At 47.1% G+C, this 15,789-nt stretch overlaps 1 protein-coding gene across 4 annotated transcripts in view; it reads left to right on the top strand.

Moving 5' to 3' along the window:
• The first annotated feature begins 593 nt into the window (after nt 1–593).
• Nucleotides 594–15,789, top strand: part of TJAP1 (tight junction associated protein 1) — a 40,022-nt gene continuing 24,826 nt past the window's right edge. For 3 of the 4 annotated variants that reach the window (XM_069800457.1, XM_069800456.1, XM_069800454.1), the window contains exons 1-2: nt 594–730; nt 1,742–1,816. The gene's annotated coding sequence lies outside the window, so the exon portion shown is untranslated. The other variant, XM_069800455.1, reaches the window with a different exon arrangement.

The following is a 15,789-nucleotide window of genomic DNA, read 5'->3' as shown; positions in this document are numbered from 1 at the left end:
GGGAGATTTATTGAATATGAACGTCCACAGACAGCCTCGCGGCGTGACCGCGTCCCCAGGTGTCCCCGCTGGCAGAGCCCTGCGAAGGCCTCACGGGAACCTCCTCTTACAGGGGAGCGCGGCGGGAGCCCTCTCTATGGGCACGTCGGGGAAGGAGCCCAAACAGCCCAGCAAAGCTTTCCCAAACAAACGCGGACCTGCCCGAAGCTGCCACCCGCCCCTTGCTACCACGGCCCCGGACCCCACCGAACCGGAAAGGGTAAGCGGTCCCGGCCGGCGCGGCGGCAGGCTGAACCCGCTGGCAGCGCCGGCAGAGAAGCGCCACCCGCCTCACCCCCTCCTGAGGAGAGGGCACCGGCACCGGCCTCCCCGCTCTGGCACTCGGGTTCCCCTGGCCCCCACCCCCGGGCGGCCCCGTTGGTTTCGTCCTGTCGCCCCTCTCCCCCGCCGCCCGCGCCGCCCCGCCCCTCGCGTTGCCGCGGTGACGGGGGAGCCGCGCCGCCCGCCCGCCGCCGCGCCTGGCCCCGCCCCCTCTGTGCTGCCCGATGACGCAGCTGCGCTGAAGCGTGGGGATTCCGCCGGATTACCCGGCGTGCCCCGCGGCAAAATGGCGGCCTGAAGCGAGAGCGTGGGGCAGGGCCGAGCGGGGGCAAAGTTTGGGGCGGGGCCGAACCGGGGCCGAACCGGCCGCAAAGTCACTGGGACCCTGGGCGGAGCCGAGCCCGACCGGGTCAGAGCCGGGTTGGGGCCCCGGGGGCGGGGAGCGGGGAAGGCGACCGGCTGGGGACCGAGCCGGGCCCGGGCGGGGCCCCCCGCGCCCCCGGGCCTCGCCGACCTTCCCGGGCGGGCTTCGGGCCGGCGTCCTGCGAGTGGGGGGCTCTCCCTGTCCCCGCGTGTGGCCCGGGGCCGGGAGGAGGTCCCCCGAGGACAGCGGGTCCGGGCGGGTCGCACCGTGGGCAGGAAGAGTCAGCCAGGCGGGGTGAGCGGCAGATGAGGGCCGGGTGCGGGAGGGCGGTAGGGTCGCAGTCTCGGCCCTGGGGAAGGGGCCGTCCCCGTGGGGGAGGGCGGTGGTGGCACCGCCTCGGCCAACAGGGCGTTAGGGAGCAGAGCAGGCATGGAAGCACAGGCCGAACCAGGTCCATGCAGGGTGTAGCCTTGTCTGGGTGATGGAGAGCTAGGTGGTGTGGGGGATGAGAAAGCAGTATCTGTGCAGGGAGCGTTGCTGGAGTAGGAGCTGCAAAGTGGAACAAGTCTGGGCCAGCATGTGTGTTAAAGAACCAGAGTATAACTGACAGAGGCAGAGCTGGAAGAGAAGGAGCAGCACTCCCCTGGTGCCAAACCTGGCAGGGGGGAATGGGAAATTATCTACCCGCCTGTACACCCCCTTTAGTGCAAGGGATGCTTCCCACTGTAGAATTGGTGAGCAGCCCCTGGGAACATGGGAAGACTTTAAAGAAAAACAGGTGAACAATAAATACTGAACCGCATCTGGCTCTGGGCTTTAGCACACTGTGTGGAGCAGAGTAAAAGATTGAGTGCTAATAAACGGATTTTTAGATGGTCAGGAGATTGCATTGCTAGGCATCAGGGTGTGGAAATGATATGCAAGTCTGGCAAGGCTGAGAATGACCTAGATCTGAGAGATGCCAGGTGGAGGTTGTCCGCTGAAAAGGATCATCCATCAAATATAGATAGTTCTATGCCAGTGAAAGCTTTTCAGAGGTATGCATCTCTTTTACAGATTCAGAGAAGGAACTGGGATAAAGGGCCTACGTAAGAGGAAGCAATGAATCCTTGTTGAAGCATCAGACAGCAGGTAAGAAAGCCAGGAATGAGCTGATGCTGAGTCATACTGTGTTCTTTTGGTCCCACTACTTAAATTTTTTGAGCATATATGAACCACATACCTGAAAAACTGTCCCTCTCTGTGGTGTTCTCTGCATCATAGTAGGCCTGTATTGCTTGAATTGAGAGGCCAGGGTTGTCAGTGAAATGGGAGTGACCCTGAAAAATTCAGTAAGATCTCCTGGGAAGAAAAGTTCAATTAAAGATGTAAGCCAGTGCACTTTACATGCCATCCAAAGAAGCAGTCTAAAGTCTGTTCTGTCAGTGCTGAAGTAGCTGTGCTTTGTGTATAATCACAAGAGGTCTACCCAGCCAGAATCTCAATGAAATCCTTTCTGATGATCCTGCTTTTGCGATAATTGCAATACCAAAGTTAGGTAATTCTAGTGAACCTCTGTTCTGTTAGGTTATTTCTTCCACCACATTGTTTTTTCCACCCATATTTTGGCTGATCCCCTGATGGGTGGTACAGGTGTACCGCTGGCCTTTCTGTCCTCTCCTGAACAAACTGTTGAGATCCAGTTTAGAAGGGCAACTGTTTGGTACACAGCAGCTGGTCCTTTGATCATACCTTTCAGTTACTTGTCAAATCACTTTTAGTACAGCTCCTTTCTTCACGTCTTAGTGAATCACTGCAGAAAGGATATGTATCCCAATAGTACATTGCATACAGTGTGTTTCAGCTTCTGGATGTTAAATCGGCATTTAAGCTAGCATGTCTTAGCTGTGGTATCAGGAGCTTTTGGCTTTTCATTCCTTCCCAGGCACCTAGTGCTCTTGAAATCATAGGAATGCATTTCAGCAGGGCCAGTGGAGTTCCAAAGTGCAGACCATGGCTATCTTCATCTTAATGTTAACATTAACAAGGCATTGGGTCAGAAGGGGATGAGTTACATGCCAAGACCTGTTGCCTCCTCAGACCAGCTTTCTGAACCAAAGATGACCTTGCATTCTTCTCCGATCTGTTTCAAGTCATTTGTGACTTAGCAGCAGCTAACTTGCTTTGCAGCCTTCAAACCCTGAATTCTTATCTCTGCCATCCAGTCTAAGTACAATCATGTGGCATAGTATGTAGGGGAACTAGATTATAGCTTTGAAAGAGGTATAGTCTTTTGCAGGTCTGCCCCCTTTTTGTCCTGGAGCAGTACAAATAGTCAGATGGGACGAGTGATTTTTGGTCCACATGCTGATGTGAATGGTACCAGAGCTGGCTTGGAGAAGGGATTTGTGGCAGCTGGTGTGGCATATAAAGTGCTTTTAAAAAGATGAAGAAAGCCAAGCTGTTTGAACAATAGCAAAGTGAACAAGTTTCAGTAAAATGTGACTGGGTAGTTGTTTGAAATAGACTTGATGCTTGTGAGTCCTGGAGGCTGATGATTTTTCTGAAGGTGAGCTCCCTAACCTGTTAAAATGTCTGCTATGTTTTATGGAGGATCCAGTGAAAACTAGACCCTCTGAGATTTCCATGTGTCACCACATCTACAGTGTAGTCCCAAGAAATAGTTCTGGAGGTTAGATTGTAATGAATTAACTGTGTTGTGTACTTGCTAACAAGGGCCTCGCTTTTACAGCACAGTGTGACAAGAATAATGTAATAACTAATTATTATTAGCTAATAACCCTCTGCCTTTCATGTTGCTGGGAGAAATACAACATGCAGGGATCTCAAATGAGCCTGCATGTGATACAGACTGAGGGCAGGATTCCTCTGCTCAGAAATGAGGATCTGGCTTGACACATTTTTGACTCATCTCTGCTCTTTTGTCTGGGGTTGTCAGGAACTGGAATTGTCATAATAGAACAGATTTTCTTGGCTGTTTGACTTGATTGATGCTTTGAGAGTAAATTTAAGGTCCTGAAGCTGGGTATGTTCATCTCCTGGCTTGAAGGCTTTGGTTGGGAAGATATCCCCTTTTCTTATGACACCTTGAGCTATGGAGAGAGTGAGTGCTTGTGGCATTTGTGCTAGCTGTGTGTATTTCAAGTCACTTGTAACTGGGTAAATATGATCCTCTCTGAAATTCGTTTTACACAGGACTGCAAAGGAACCATGTGCGTAATCTATGCAAACAGGGCTAATGCCTTGGGGCATGAAATCGTCCATCCTGTTTCCCTGCCAGTTCCCCTACCCAAGGGCTTTTCCTTAGATCTAGATTGGCTGGGTCTGTAACTGTAGTAGGACGAATGTTACTTTTTAAAATTGAAGTACCTTTACAGCTGGTTGGAGGGGAAGGATGAGCCTGCGGTCAGAATTCTGAACTGCAACGTAGGATACCTAATTTCTGCCACAGATTTATTGTGTGAGCATGTTCAGTTCATTACTGTTTCTTGCTCTCCGTTCTTTGGTTGCAAAATACGATTAATGCCCATCTTATTGGGGATTTGAGGAAGAGTCCGTAAGAGTCTATAAGATACTTGGATACTGTGGCATTAAATGCTTTAGTAAAGCTCAGTGGAGGAGATGAAAAGCCATGACTTCAAAATGAAGCAGACCCCTGTGTGATCCACTGTCCTGCATATTCTGTAGCACGGTGAAATTGCTATAGAGTGCAAGTCAGGCCCTGCCTTGTTTAAGGCAAGTGGGCACTCTGAGACATGTTGTGCCCCCACCCCCCCCGCCTCTTTTTTTCCCTTCCCAGGAGCTGTTTGCTTGTTTCCACAGCTTGTAATGCCTTATCTGGCTGAATCTTTTTGACTTAAATTAATCTTTTCTCTTTTTTGCTCCCTTGTTTGTTCCAGACTTGGAAATTGTTCTCTTCATTGTCAGGATGTTAATGTATGGCCTTATTGCTAATATGCTCAGAGAGGGCCAAAAGCAGCAGCTTGCAGGCTGTCTCATGTTTGGAATGACATGAGCCACCCTCTCTGGAGTGCCCTCCTGGGAGCTGTGCTTAGGAAGGAAATGGCGTAGAAGGCCATGTAGGACTGTGAGAATAGCGTTGCAATGGTTGGAATGCAGGATAAGCATCACTTGGGTGGGCTCAGTTTTCCTCTGCTTTTCAACAATGCTGGGTGCCAAGCCTGAGGAAGACTGCTATGCAGAGGTGAAGGAGCTGGAATGTATTCTTCAGTTGAGGTGAATGCAATTCAGTGAAACAGATAGGCATCAAACTGAATAATCATTTTGAAGTATTTTCACATGATGTCTAATCTGTGGAAATTCACTACCACATAATAGCACCGAGGCTAAGAGCTGAGCGGGATTCAGAAAAGATCAAGCACTTATGGGTGGAAATGTTCAGACTTGCTTTAGCTAAAGAACTCATTCTAGAAGGTGTATCTTTAAGTCATAACCCAATCTCTTAACAGGTAAAGGTTTAAAGAAAGGGCAGTTTGTTCCATAATTGTCCACTGAGGCTTCTTGCTCCATCTTCTAAACCACCTTGTATTGGCCTGGGTCAGAGGCAAGGTATTGAATCACACTTACTCACTATGTTAGGTTGCCCACTAACCTTTCTTTTTGTGATAACTGCATTAGGAAAAAAACCCCACCAACCAAAAAACAAACCCACAGAGCACTTGAGCTGCCCTGATTAGGCCTGGTAGTTGAGGATTTTAAGCTGGTGGAGAGCAGGCTCCTTGGAAAGATAGCGCAGTCCATAGATGAGGTCTGTCGCATTTGTGAATGTGAAGACATGTATTGTCTCTTCCTGCCAAGTGATCAGGCAAAGCTCTTTGTGTTCCTTGCCTTTGCTTGTTAGAGGGGAAAGAATGTGTGGAGTTTGGCCTCTCCACGTTGCAGTCTTGTAGTGGACTTTAGTCTGGAAGGTGGCTGAAAGGAAGGGCTTTAAGGCTGTTCAAGTGAGATTTGGCATGTTGTAGCATGAGCCTCAATGTACTAGTGTCTGGGAAGACACAGTCTGTGTCTTGTGCTCATGTCCAATCTGTGTTGAGGATCAAGAGAACCATCAGTGCTGCTTGGTCAAGTAGGCATAAATTTGGTTTGATGGATAGGCTAATAAAGGTAAGTGGCAGTAGTATGGAGATATGTATAAAAAGGTGTTTGTTTGTAATGTTTGCCTAAACGCAAGGGGAACTCCTGAAGGAAAGAGGGGGATTTTCAGAGCTAGGAGCAGGTCATGCAAACCTTGAGATCCTTGTATGGATACCCTCCCTATGGGCTGTTCTGGGAACAACATGTGCTTTAGGGCACAACATAACCCTGTTGTGGCAGGTGTAACGGCTGTATGTAAAGGGTTACTGACTTTCACAGAAGTTTTGTGATGGTGAGAAAGTGAAATGGGTCAGGATTGGAAAGTAAGGTTTTCTGTGGTTTTTAGGCACAGAGGATCTGACCTGCTGCTAGTGGCAAGAGAGAACTGGTTTAAATTTCTGATTTCTAGGGGTCAGCGAATTCAGCAGTCAGTGACTGCTATGTCTTTGGTTGAGTTCTATATTTGTGTTTTGGCTCTGCGATAAAGCTGGTTTTGACAATGTTGTAGGAGTCATAACTGGATTTTCTTACTCTTGTGTTTGAAGTCTCAGTTGTCTGGTTGCATTAATTTAACACTCATGCACGAATGGTTCTGAAATCAAAAGGGACAGATGAGGTAGTTTCTCTAACCATTGGGGAATTATACTTAGGCTCATAAAAAGCCTTAGGCGAATTTTACTTTTTAGCATTTGTTTCAAAAGAGTGTAAGTTATTTTCCTGAGATAATAATTAGATAATCGTTGTGGCAGTAAGGTTTTTGACCATTATTTTAGCATATGCTACTCAGGGTAACTGCATTTAGACCTGCGTGTATCTTGCTGCACAAGCTCTATACGATTCCCAAAGATTCCTTGCTTCATTGTCTCCTAAATGAGATTTCATACTTCAGCTTTGCTGTTCATTAGTGAGGACTCTGCTGCTGCCCAATGGGAAGGTTAAAAATATTCTAGGGAGATGACTTGAAATCTGGTCTCACACAACTGAAATGTGATTGCAGTTAATTCTACTGTCCTGTTTTTTCTTGTGTGTTCTTATTTATTATTTTTTCCTTATTGAGAACTCTTCCCCCCTTCTCTTTTAGCTGTGGGAGATCCGTACCCAGTGTATTGTGTGCACAGCCCTTTCAAATGGGGGAAAAGAAAATAATGGAAAATGACAGGATATTTGTTTAAAATTAGAGTTGCTTTAAGTAACCTTTCTTGAGAATGGACTTCAAGTTCACATCCTACCTTTAAGTGGTTTCATTTTTCTGTGAAGAAAGTGTCTCATGCACTAAAGTATGCAAAATATATTTCTTGAACTTTTAGAATTTAATTTCTAAGCATTGCTTGCAGTATGGTTATGTAAATACTAGGAAATGAAAACTTTGCTCAGAAGGATTTTCTCAGATAACTGTATTTTGCTAGCAATGCGCTCTGTTAGTAGATGTCTGTGTAGGCACTCAATCTGATTTCTAGGGCTAGTACGGAGTGTCATTTTGGGGAAGCTTCTTGTACCAGGGTGGATTGATTCTTGAAAGCAAATCACCCTTGCTGGGCTGCAGAATTTCTGTACAGTCTGCTTATAAGTGTATCCATTTTTCCTTGATTAGATGATGCCTTTGTAAATAGGTCCCCAGGTGTATCTGAAATGGCTATAACAGAATTCAATGTTGTCAAGGCTCCAGCTGGATGGGGAGAGCTGTATTACTATGCAGCTCCAGAGATGATTTACTACCCAACTGACAACTTGCAATATAAACATTAGTCCAAGCATGATCTTGTCCCAAAACCCCGCCTACGCAGGGAGCCAGGAGTCTTCCTGCCACGCGCCATAAATCGTTTATGGTTTGCTCATGCCTGTACATTTGAAAAACAGCTGTGTATTGGGGATTAGCAGTTTGCAGAAGGCCCGTGTGGGGCTAAATTAGGGTCTCTTGCCCTGGTGGTGAATACCGGTATTGGAATAGCAGGAGTGCTTCTCTGCAGTGGAAGGCAATTTACTCTGGGAATGGGGGATGGTTGCAGGGTATCTGTGAGGGTACAGCAGCCAGGGGAGAGCGTTGGATTGCAGTGCTCCAATTTGAGCTAAGATGCCTGATTGATAGCTGCCCAGCATGGTGGGGGATTGAACCATTTATTGTTAGATGCGTGGGTTTTTAATTTTATTTATATATTTATTATTTCTATATATTTTACATGTGTGTATATATATACACATATAAAATGCAAGCAGACTATTTCTGCCTCCTAGGAGCTGAAGGATGATAGAGTTTTTGGATCTTTTTTTTTTACAGTGTGAAGAGTGATTTCCCTTTTGCTAGTCCATGGTAGTTGAATCAAATTATATACAAGGCTGTCTGGGGCTTCACAACTAATTTTCAGCTTTTATAAAAAGTTTTACTCTGTCACTTGGATTTATTACAGCTTTGCAACTTCAAGTCCCAAAGTAAAACTATTTTTGTGCTGGCTGTGATAATTTAAATTACCTTCTGGAGCTTCTAATGACTAACTTGTGTTTATGGTGAAGCCTCCCGTTTGTCCAAACCCTGGAAGCACAATCTGTTTGATAACTCTAAATGTACTGATGCTTTTACATCAATGTCGAGTACATCAGAGCCTGAAGTCAGTTGGTGCCTTCAGGTCTTTCTGTAGTAAAGAGAACATGCAGATTTTGCTGTACAAACGAGACTAGACAGTACAGTTCAGATGCCTCCTATGTGCTGGCTGAAGGACCAGCTGCTGAATAAAGCAGATATAAGTAGATCATTTTTAGCTGGGTTGGTGTCTCCGTCAACAAATCCTTTCTCTGGTGGGTTGAGTAAGAATGTGGGTGGAATGTGTCAGCAAGGTGCCCCCTTCTAGATGCATCAGCTGAACACAAGTGCTTCCAGACTGTACCATGAGCTTCCATGGGGCCATGGGCAAAGCCAGTGGGCTCTGGGTAAAGCAGGTGACTTGTTTCCAAAATGACACAGTTAGAAAGGTTCTTACTATTTTGTTGAAGCTGCTGCACAGGTGTCCCTCTGAAATAAAAATGTTTTCCTGGAGCTTCCTGCTCTGCTCTCCTCTGTCATAGGTTTGGGGAGAGTAGCTGGAAGGGCTCATCCTAGGCTTGTTTGAGCCTAGGAGTTGCCTCCATTTTTCTTACTCCTTTTGGTGAAAGGCTGTATAGTCTGTTTGATTCTTTGTGTTTTGCTGAGATGGAGGCCAGATAGCACCAAATATGTTTGTGGCTGGCTGTGTGGGCATTTGAGATTTGGAAGGCACCTGCTAATGAGTTGTAGGTCATTTCATGTCAGATTGGCTAAGTTTCCATCAGGCTGGTTTGTTGCAGCAATGCATATGGACTATGTATGTTTGGGGATCCCTATTATCTCTCTCGGGTGGAGAGGGCTTTCCTCCTGTTTGCTGCCTCCTCTCTCACCACAAGAAAAAAAAAATCATCTGATTCTGGAGAGCTGTTAACCTCCAGACTGAATTAGATGTTTTGCTGTTGCTTATATAGACTTTCCAGATACATAGAGAGGTTAGAGAGGGGTGTGGGTATGTGATCGTATTTCAAGCCTTCCCTCCTTTTCCTTGTTTTTGATGCTGCTGTTGAAATTCACGCTTCCCTTTTCCTAGGAACTGGTGTGAAGGGAATTGCTGTCACACAGAGCAAAGCTCAATCTGCTTGCCTCAAGGCCTTACCTCTCCAGGTTAGGACTTTGCCTGACTTCCACAGGTGGCAGTTTGTTTATGGGCTTACATTACCTGAATCTTCTGGGGTAGGTCCGAGGGGAGCAATTCAGGGTAGTGGAAATCACAACTCAGAGACACTGCAATAGGGGAGGGAAGGAAAGAATAGTTAGCAGTGCAGTTAACTCTTCCCCTCTGCACCCCCTCCTTTTTTCCCCTGTTTCCTCACCTGCCCAGCTGTGTAGTAGGTTAGCAGTACGTGTCTGTTCTTATTCTTATGAAAGTAGACTTTGTTCTCTGAAGACTGCTAATCATGCCCCATGGGGGTGTAATCAGTTATAAGGTATTTAATACACTGCAGGCGGGAACAGGCCGCCTGGCCTGGCTGACAGATTGCAACACTACAATTATAAAGGGCCCCTTTCCCCCACTCACCCACCCACCGGTGGCAGGATGAGGGTTGTACCTTGAAACAGTATTAAGTCTATGAAAAATAAAGATGTAGTGGGGGAAGGGAGGGAAGAGGCTGAAGAGACAGCTCCTATTCTGGGAAATAGGCAGACCTACATTCTGCGAGAGTTGCAGCCATTGCAGGTTGCACTGTTGAGACTTGTGGGAATTTGGGTGCTGTCACCATTGAAGTGGTTTGCACAGGGATGGCCCTTGGCAACCTGTAGAGCAGCAGGGGCTTCTGTCCTCTCTGAAATGGGTTTTCTTGTGGCGGCTAGGGTTGGAGAGGTATGGAGTGGTTAGAAGTGGAGAAGCCCTTTCTCCTGCATGCAGTGATTTAGACACCTAATCTGTTTGGGTGCTTTTGTAAATCCTGCCAGGCTTCTATTTATATCTTTGGATATAAATCTATTGGTAAATCTGGCCTTTCATGCCTCTTTCTTTAGAGTACTGGAGCTAATGCAGCAGCTTACCTTACTGGTGTAGAAGGGAGTAGCTAGCTTGAGGCCTTGAATTTTAATGGGCATGGGAAAGTCTACTGGACCTCATCTGGTCTGTTCTTGTTAACCTAATACCAGACCATTCCCCTCAGCGAGGGCCTTGAAATTCACATGTGGGGTGTGGAGCAGCTGGGCCACAGCCTTATAAATCATCCCTGCTCCAGCAGCTTGCTAGATGCATCGGCATGTTTCTGGAGCTTGTGGCTACACTGACCTTTTTGCCTTCCAGGCTACCCAGAGATTACAGTGTTTTAGCCCTTTGTGGGTGCTCTTTGAATTTGCTGACACTTTTGTGCAGTGACAGCATAGGGCTCTCTCTGTGTGTGTGCTTTTTGCTTCTTGGAAAGTAGAAGGGAACATGTCTTCTACCATATCTGTTTGTCATTTTTGCCTTATGAAATCCTGCTCCTGCTCCTTTCTGACATCCGTGTGCTTTGCTGAAGTTCAGAACCTACTCTGAAGCACAGCAGATAGAAGCTCTTTTGTTGGCAGCCTTTGGGTATTGGTGTAGATTCAAGTGGGATATATTCTTGCTACAGTGCTTGTGACAGTGTTGGCTTTCCTGCTTGGCGCTGAGAGAACACTGCCTATTAAGTCTCACAGTTGGCCCTTAGCTCTAAGCAATGGGTTTTTAGGAGTGGGTTGATGTTTCGTTGTATTATACAAAGTAAGTGCAGATTCAGAATGTGGGGGATTCACAATACAGCCTTCCTCTCATGGACTTGAGAATGCTGCTGACAACTTCACCTCCTGATGCATCCTCATCTTTTTCATTTCAGAGTAACTTCATGTTTGGGAACTGTGAATTCTTTGGAAAGCTTTGGGATTTGCAGGAGTGCTGCATGAAGGAGGATTAGTGTTTTTTTCTAACTAGAGCATAGAGTCTGTTCATGACTCTAAAATAGTGAGGTTCTGAGATGAGAGGTTACCTGATGTCTTGGGTTTTTGTACATTGAGTCTCTCTTCTCGTGATCACGTAAGTGACCAGGTGTCAATGCTGTAGGGGGAGAATAATGTACAATGAAGATCAGATCTGTTTCTGTGGGCAGTGGGGACAGTGTTTACAAAAGGATTTTTGGGTAATGAGTAAGTGTCTGCATCTCAGAGAAGCTGCTTGACTTAAGGTAGAGTAGTTTCCTGGGGGTGGAAAAAAGTCTGGATCCTTCCAAGCACCCCTGATGCCCAAAGTCAGCTTCTTATTCAGCTCTGCCCCCTCAGCTCAACAAGTCTCAGTGTTATGTTTGCCCTTTGTCATATAGGAAAAGTCAGGGAAATTCCCTTCCCAGGCTGTTCCTGCCCTGGAACGTGGTTACTTCCCAGCCCTGGTGGTGGCTTTTCTCTTCCCCATGGCTTGTGTGCCCAGTTGATAACTCTCCTGCCTTGCTCTGTTTCTCTTGCCCCATGGCTCAGGAAGTTGCCTGGAGAACTCGAGGACTCTCCCACAAACGAGTTTAAGGCTGAAGCTGTTGTTGGGGTCCTGGCAGTGGCAGGGCTGGCATGCGTGGGGAACGTGGCGGGTGTCAGCGTGGTGGGTGTGTGGGCTTGCTCCTTGTTTTCTTTCCCTGCCTGGTGAGGAATGCAGTGTGTTTGCCTTCCTTGGCCTGTGGTTGCAGCCACATTCCTGCACTGGGAGTCAGCACAGCAGCGGGCGGCGTGCTGTTCATGCCCCCTGGCTACATGCTTTCAGCTCCACATCAAAGGTGTGTTTAGTGTGTAGCTTGTGCCATTCCTGGCCACACCTGGTGGCCTGCAGGCATGCAGGAGGTGGAGCCTGGCTTATTTGCAGATGGCATTCAGGGTTCAGACTTTTTGCTTGTGGAATGGCTAGAGCTGAGTCCATGCTAAACAACCCCAGGAATGCAGCAGGAGAGCTGAGTGGCACAGTCACTCCAGGGGCATGTCCTAGCAGCAATGTTTCCTTTATAGCTGCAGCAAAATAACTCATGCCTGCTCCTCCAAAGGAACTGGCTGTTTGCTTGGGTGTGTTGTAGGGTTTAATTTACACCGATAAGGCCAATTAAGGTTGGCTCATCCCCCTCTGCAGCCTGTGTGCTCTTGGCAATCAGTAGATGATGGGGTGGCTCATGCCATCAAGCCCTGCTCAGTACAAACTGTATGTGAGATGTCTGCCTGGAGATGGAATGGCTCTGGGATTTAACCCGGGCAAGAGTGCTTGCCCCAGTCAGTGCATAAATGTTCTTACACATATGTGCTGCAGCTGAACTGCTCCAGCTTCTTCTGGAAAAGCTTCCTTTTTCTGGCTGGTACCTCAAGAGATGAGGACGGGAAGCTTGGTGAAGGATGGCAGATCAGGATGCAGATGCATTATTTTGGGATCCTTGACACAATGTCTGTGAGAAATGGTCACTAGTTTTCTATGCCCCTATCATGCAAGCCATCGTTGTCCTTGTTATGTAAGTCTTTCATTTGCCTAGCACAGGGAAACGTGGTCCCTTTTGGCAGTGTCAGTATCTGTAGCCCGTAGGCAAGGCTTGTGGAAAGAACAGCAGAGCATCTTCTGTGTCCTCATAAGCCCTGGGCTGTTCACTTCATTACCAGTTTGCTTTGATCTTTGGGACTTGCAGTTTCCCTTCTGGCAATTTCTAGCAGCCTGAAATTCTGTGACCTGCCTGTCATTTATATATTAAAGTTAGTCTTCTGCAGAAGACCTGCCTACTGCTATCTTAGACAATAGCAGGCATGAAAGAATTGGCTCTCAGAAGTGCTCTGGCTTTATAGGATAGTTTTTGCTTTTTAGCTGTTGCCACAGTCTGTGGGTCAGTTGCTGCAGAGCTGCTGTTACCAGACAGATCTGTGCCACCCTCTCTCGAAGGATGTATCACTTTTCAAAGCAGGACCTCAATGATAGGTGATTAGGGGAATGTTACTTGTTGCAAAAGACTCTCACCATTGTGAAACCTTTGGAAATTATTCACATTGGGCTCTCTTGTCTCTTGATTTCATGTAAACTGTGCGTTTTGTTTCAAGCTAGTTGCCACTGACTCCATACCTGACTTTTGGGGCTTGGGTGTTGATGAGAAAGTGTGTTGCCTGAATCTTCGTTTTCCTTCCTCTGTTCTGCAGTGCCAAACTCAACAATATGGCCAGTGGCAATGTGAGGTGTAGCAAAATATAAGTAAGTCTAAAAATGGATTATGTGGAATGATGTTGATAGAACATTTAAGTGTGTATGATCATTGGGTGTTTCAGCTTTGTTGTGCGATATAGGCTATGGCTGCAAAAATGGAGGTCTTGTTTAAGATTAAATACTGCTTCTGCTGTTGCTTTCTGATTGCCAGCAAGGGAGTAAGGGAACTGGAACGAAATACATGTGACATTGGCTCAGGAGAAAGGAGGGCTGATTCTTGGCCTTTTTCTTTCCTGTCAGTGAGTTTTAATATGTTGTGGAGAAAAAGTGACTAGTTCCTTTTTTTGGCTTCCCTGCTGGCCTTCAGGACAGTGTAGGAACTGAATGTTTTGTGTAGGACAGGACTGTCTAGTCCCAAACACCTCTGCCGGGGAGATGTGCTCCTCTGGCTACAGCAGTAACCCTCACCGAGTAGCTAGATCTCCCCCTGGTGGGACAGGGAGCAGAAAGCAGGGCGACGGCTGGACAGTAAAACTGGGAATTGGTCTGATTCTGGGGCACCTTGAGCCGGCAGCACAGCTGGTGTTTCTGCAGTTGAGACATTCCTTAGTCCAGAGTCACGGACTCATTAGAGCTAAGCTCGTGCAGCTGCATGAAGCTGAAGGCATGAGCGAACAGCTTGCTGTTGGCACTGGACAAACACCTTATCTTTGCAACATCTGCCTGGCTATAGACTGGCATTTGTCCATGGTCTTTGCCCTTAGATGAGCAGTGAGCGGCTAGTTCTTAGAGTGGTTTAGTCTGACACTTGACCAAAAAAAAAAAAAAAAAAAAAGTACCTGGAACATGATGGTTTGCTTTCTTTAGGATATCTGGGGCCGATCATCCTCTGCTCTCAGTTAGAGCCCCTTTGAGGATAGGTGACTTTGCTTGCAGCTCAACTATCTCTCATTCCCAGCTTGCTCTCTGAAGAGCTGCACAGAGCTTACTTACAGGGGCTTTTCAGGGAGGAGTCCTGTGGAGGTGGGCAACTTGTCTTCACTGCTAAAAAGGAGATGTTTTTCCTTAACCTCAGAATAATTAATGGCCTTATGCTGTCCCAAAGGATAATGGTGGTAAAGATGAGGCATTTCAGTCTTACAAGAGCAATGCCAGGCAGGGGATGCAGTGCTAGTCTGGACAAGCTGACCTTGTGGTAAAACTGAAGTCTTGGGCCTTTGCTGCAATTGCCCGTTGAGACAATTTATGCTCATTATTAGCTCCAGCTGAAAAACAACACTGGTGCTAGCAATGATGACAAATGTGGAAGGAGATGGTTGATGCGAGCTCTGACTCTGCCTGGAGGAGGGGTTGTATCTGAGGGAAGAGCTGAAGCAACCCTGCTTGGTCTCAGGTGGGGCATTGGTGGTTATCCCCCCAAAGGGAGGAAGGTGAACCTAGGAGGTACAATACAGCATATACAGAAAGACAAGCAGTGCAGCATGTGACTGCTGGTGACAGGCAGCCTCCTCATGTGCAGCCTGTAGGGCAGGGGGTGGAGGTGTGGGTCCCCTCTGCTGTGGTTAGGATCTGCTGTTAAAAGGACTGACAGGAGCCCAGGTGAATGGGGAGAGAAGAGCCAGAGCCAGTTGCGTGCTTTATACAGGTCACCAATGAAAGATGGCTGGGTGGATCTGTTTGTTTTTCCTAAGCTGGATTAAACTGTGTTATATATCTGTGACTGAACTCTCAGAATGAAATCTCTCAGCAGTTCAATGGTGCTGAAGACTAAGGGAATCATTAAAAAAAAAAATCTTAAAAAAAAAAAAAAATCCAACAAAAACCCAAATGAGGCGAAGTGAGGCAGATTAACTACAGGGCCACACCACAAAAAAGAGATGCTCCAGGGTTACATTCTGCTTCAGGAGCCGTGCTGCTCTATTGTTTACAGAGTTGAGACAAGTTTTGTGCCTGTTCCTGCCCTTGGCTCAGGCTCTGAATCTGCTAGGCCCAAAGCATGTTTTTGAAAGCCGTCTCCTTTCCTTGTTCTGCCCTTGTGGCCTGTTGAGACGACTACTGCCAGTGTGTAGGTGTGGGTGCTCTAACACTCCACATCATGCCTGGGTACAGAGACTGAGTGGAAGTCGATGGGGAATACTTGATGTGGTCTGCAAAGTAAACAGTGGCTGTGGCTTGGGTTAAGTGGGAGGCATCTGTGCCTGGTAGGAATCCTGCTTTGCAAGGGAGTCAGTAGCAACATCACTCGTAACCTCAGGGAAGGGAAAGTGGCAGGATGTGATCAGCTTTGGGAAAAGGCTGTGAACCCCTTTCCCT

The sequence above is a fragment of the Haliaeetus albicilla genome, chromosome 13 (assembly GCF_947461875.1).
Source record: "Haliaeetus albicilla chromosome 13, bHalAlb1.1, whole genome shotgun sequence".
Classification (NCBI taxonomy): Eukaryota; Metazoa; Chordata; class Aves; order Accipitriformes; family Accipitridae; genus Haliaeetus; species Haliaeetus albicilla.
Note: the sequence above shows the minus strand (reverse complement) of the source record. Positions and strands in the feature narration are given on the sequence as shown.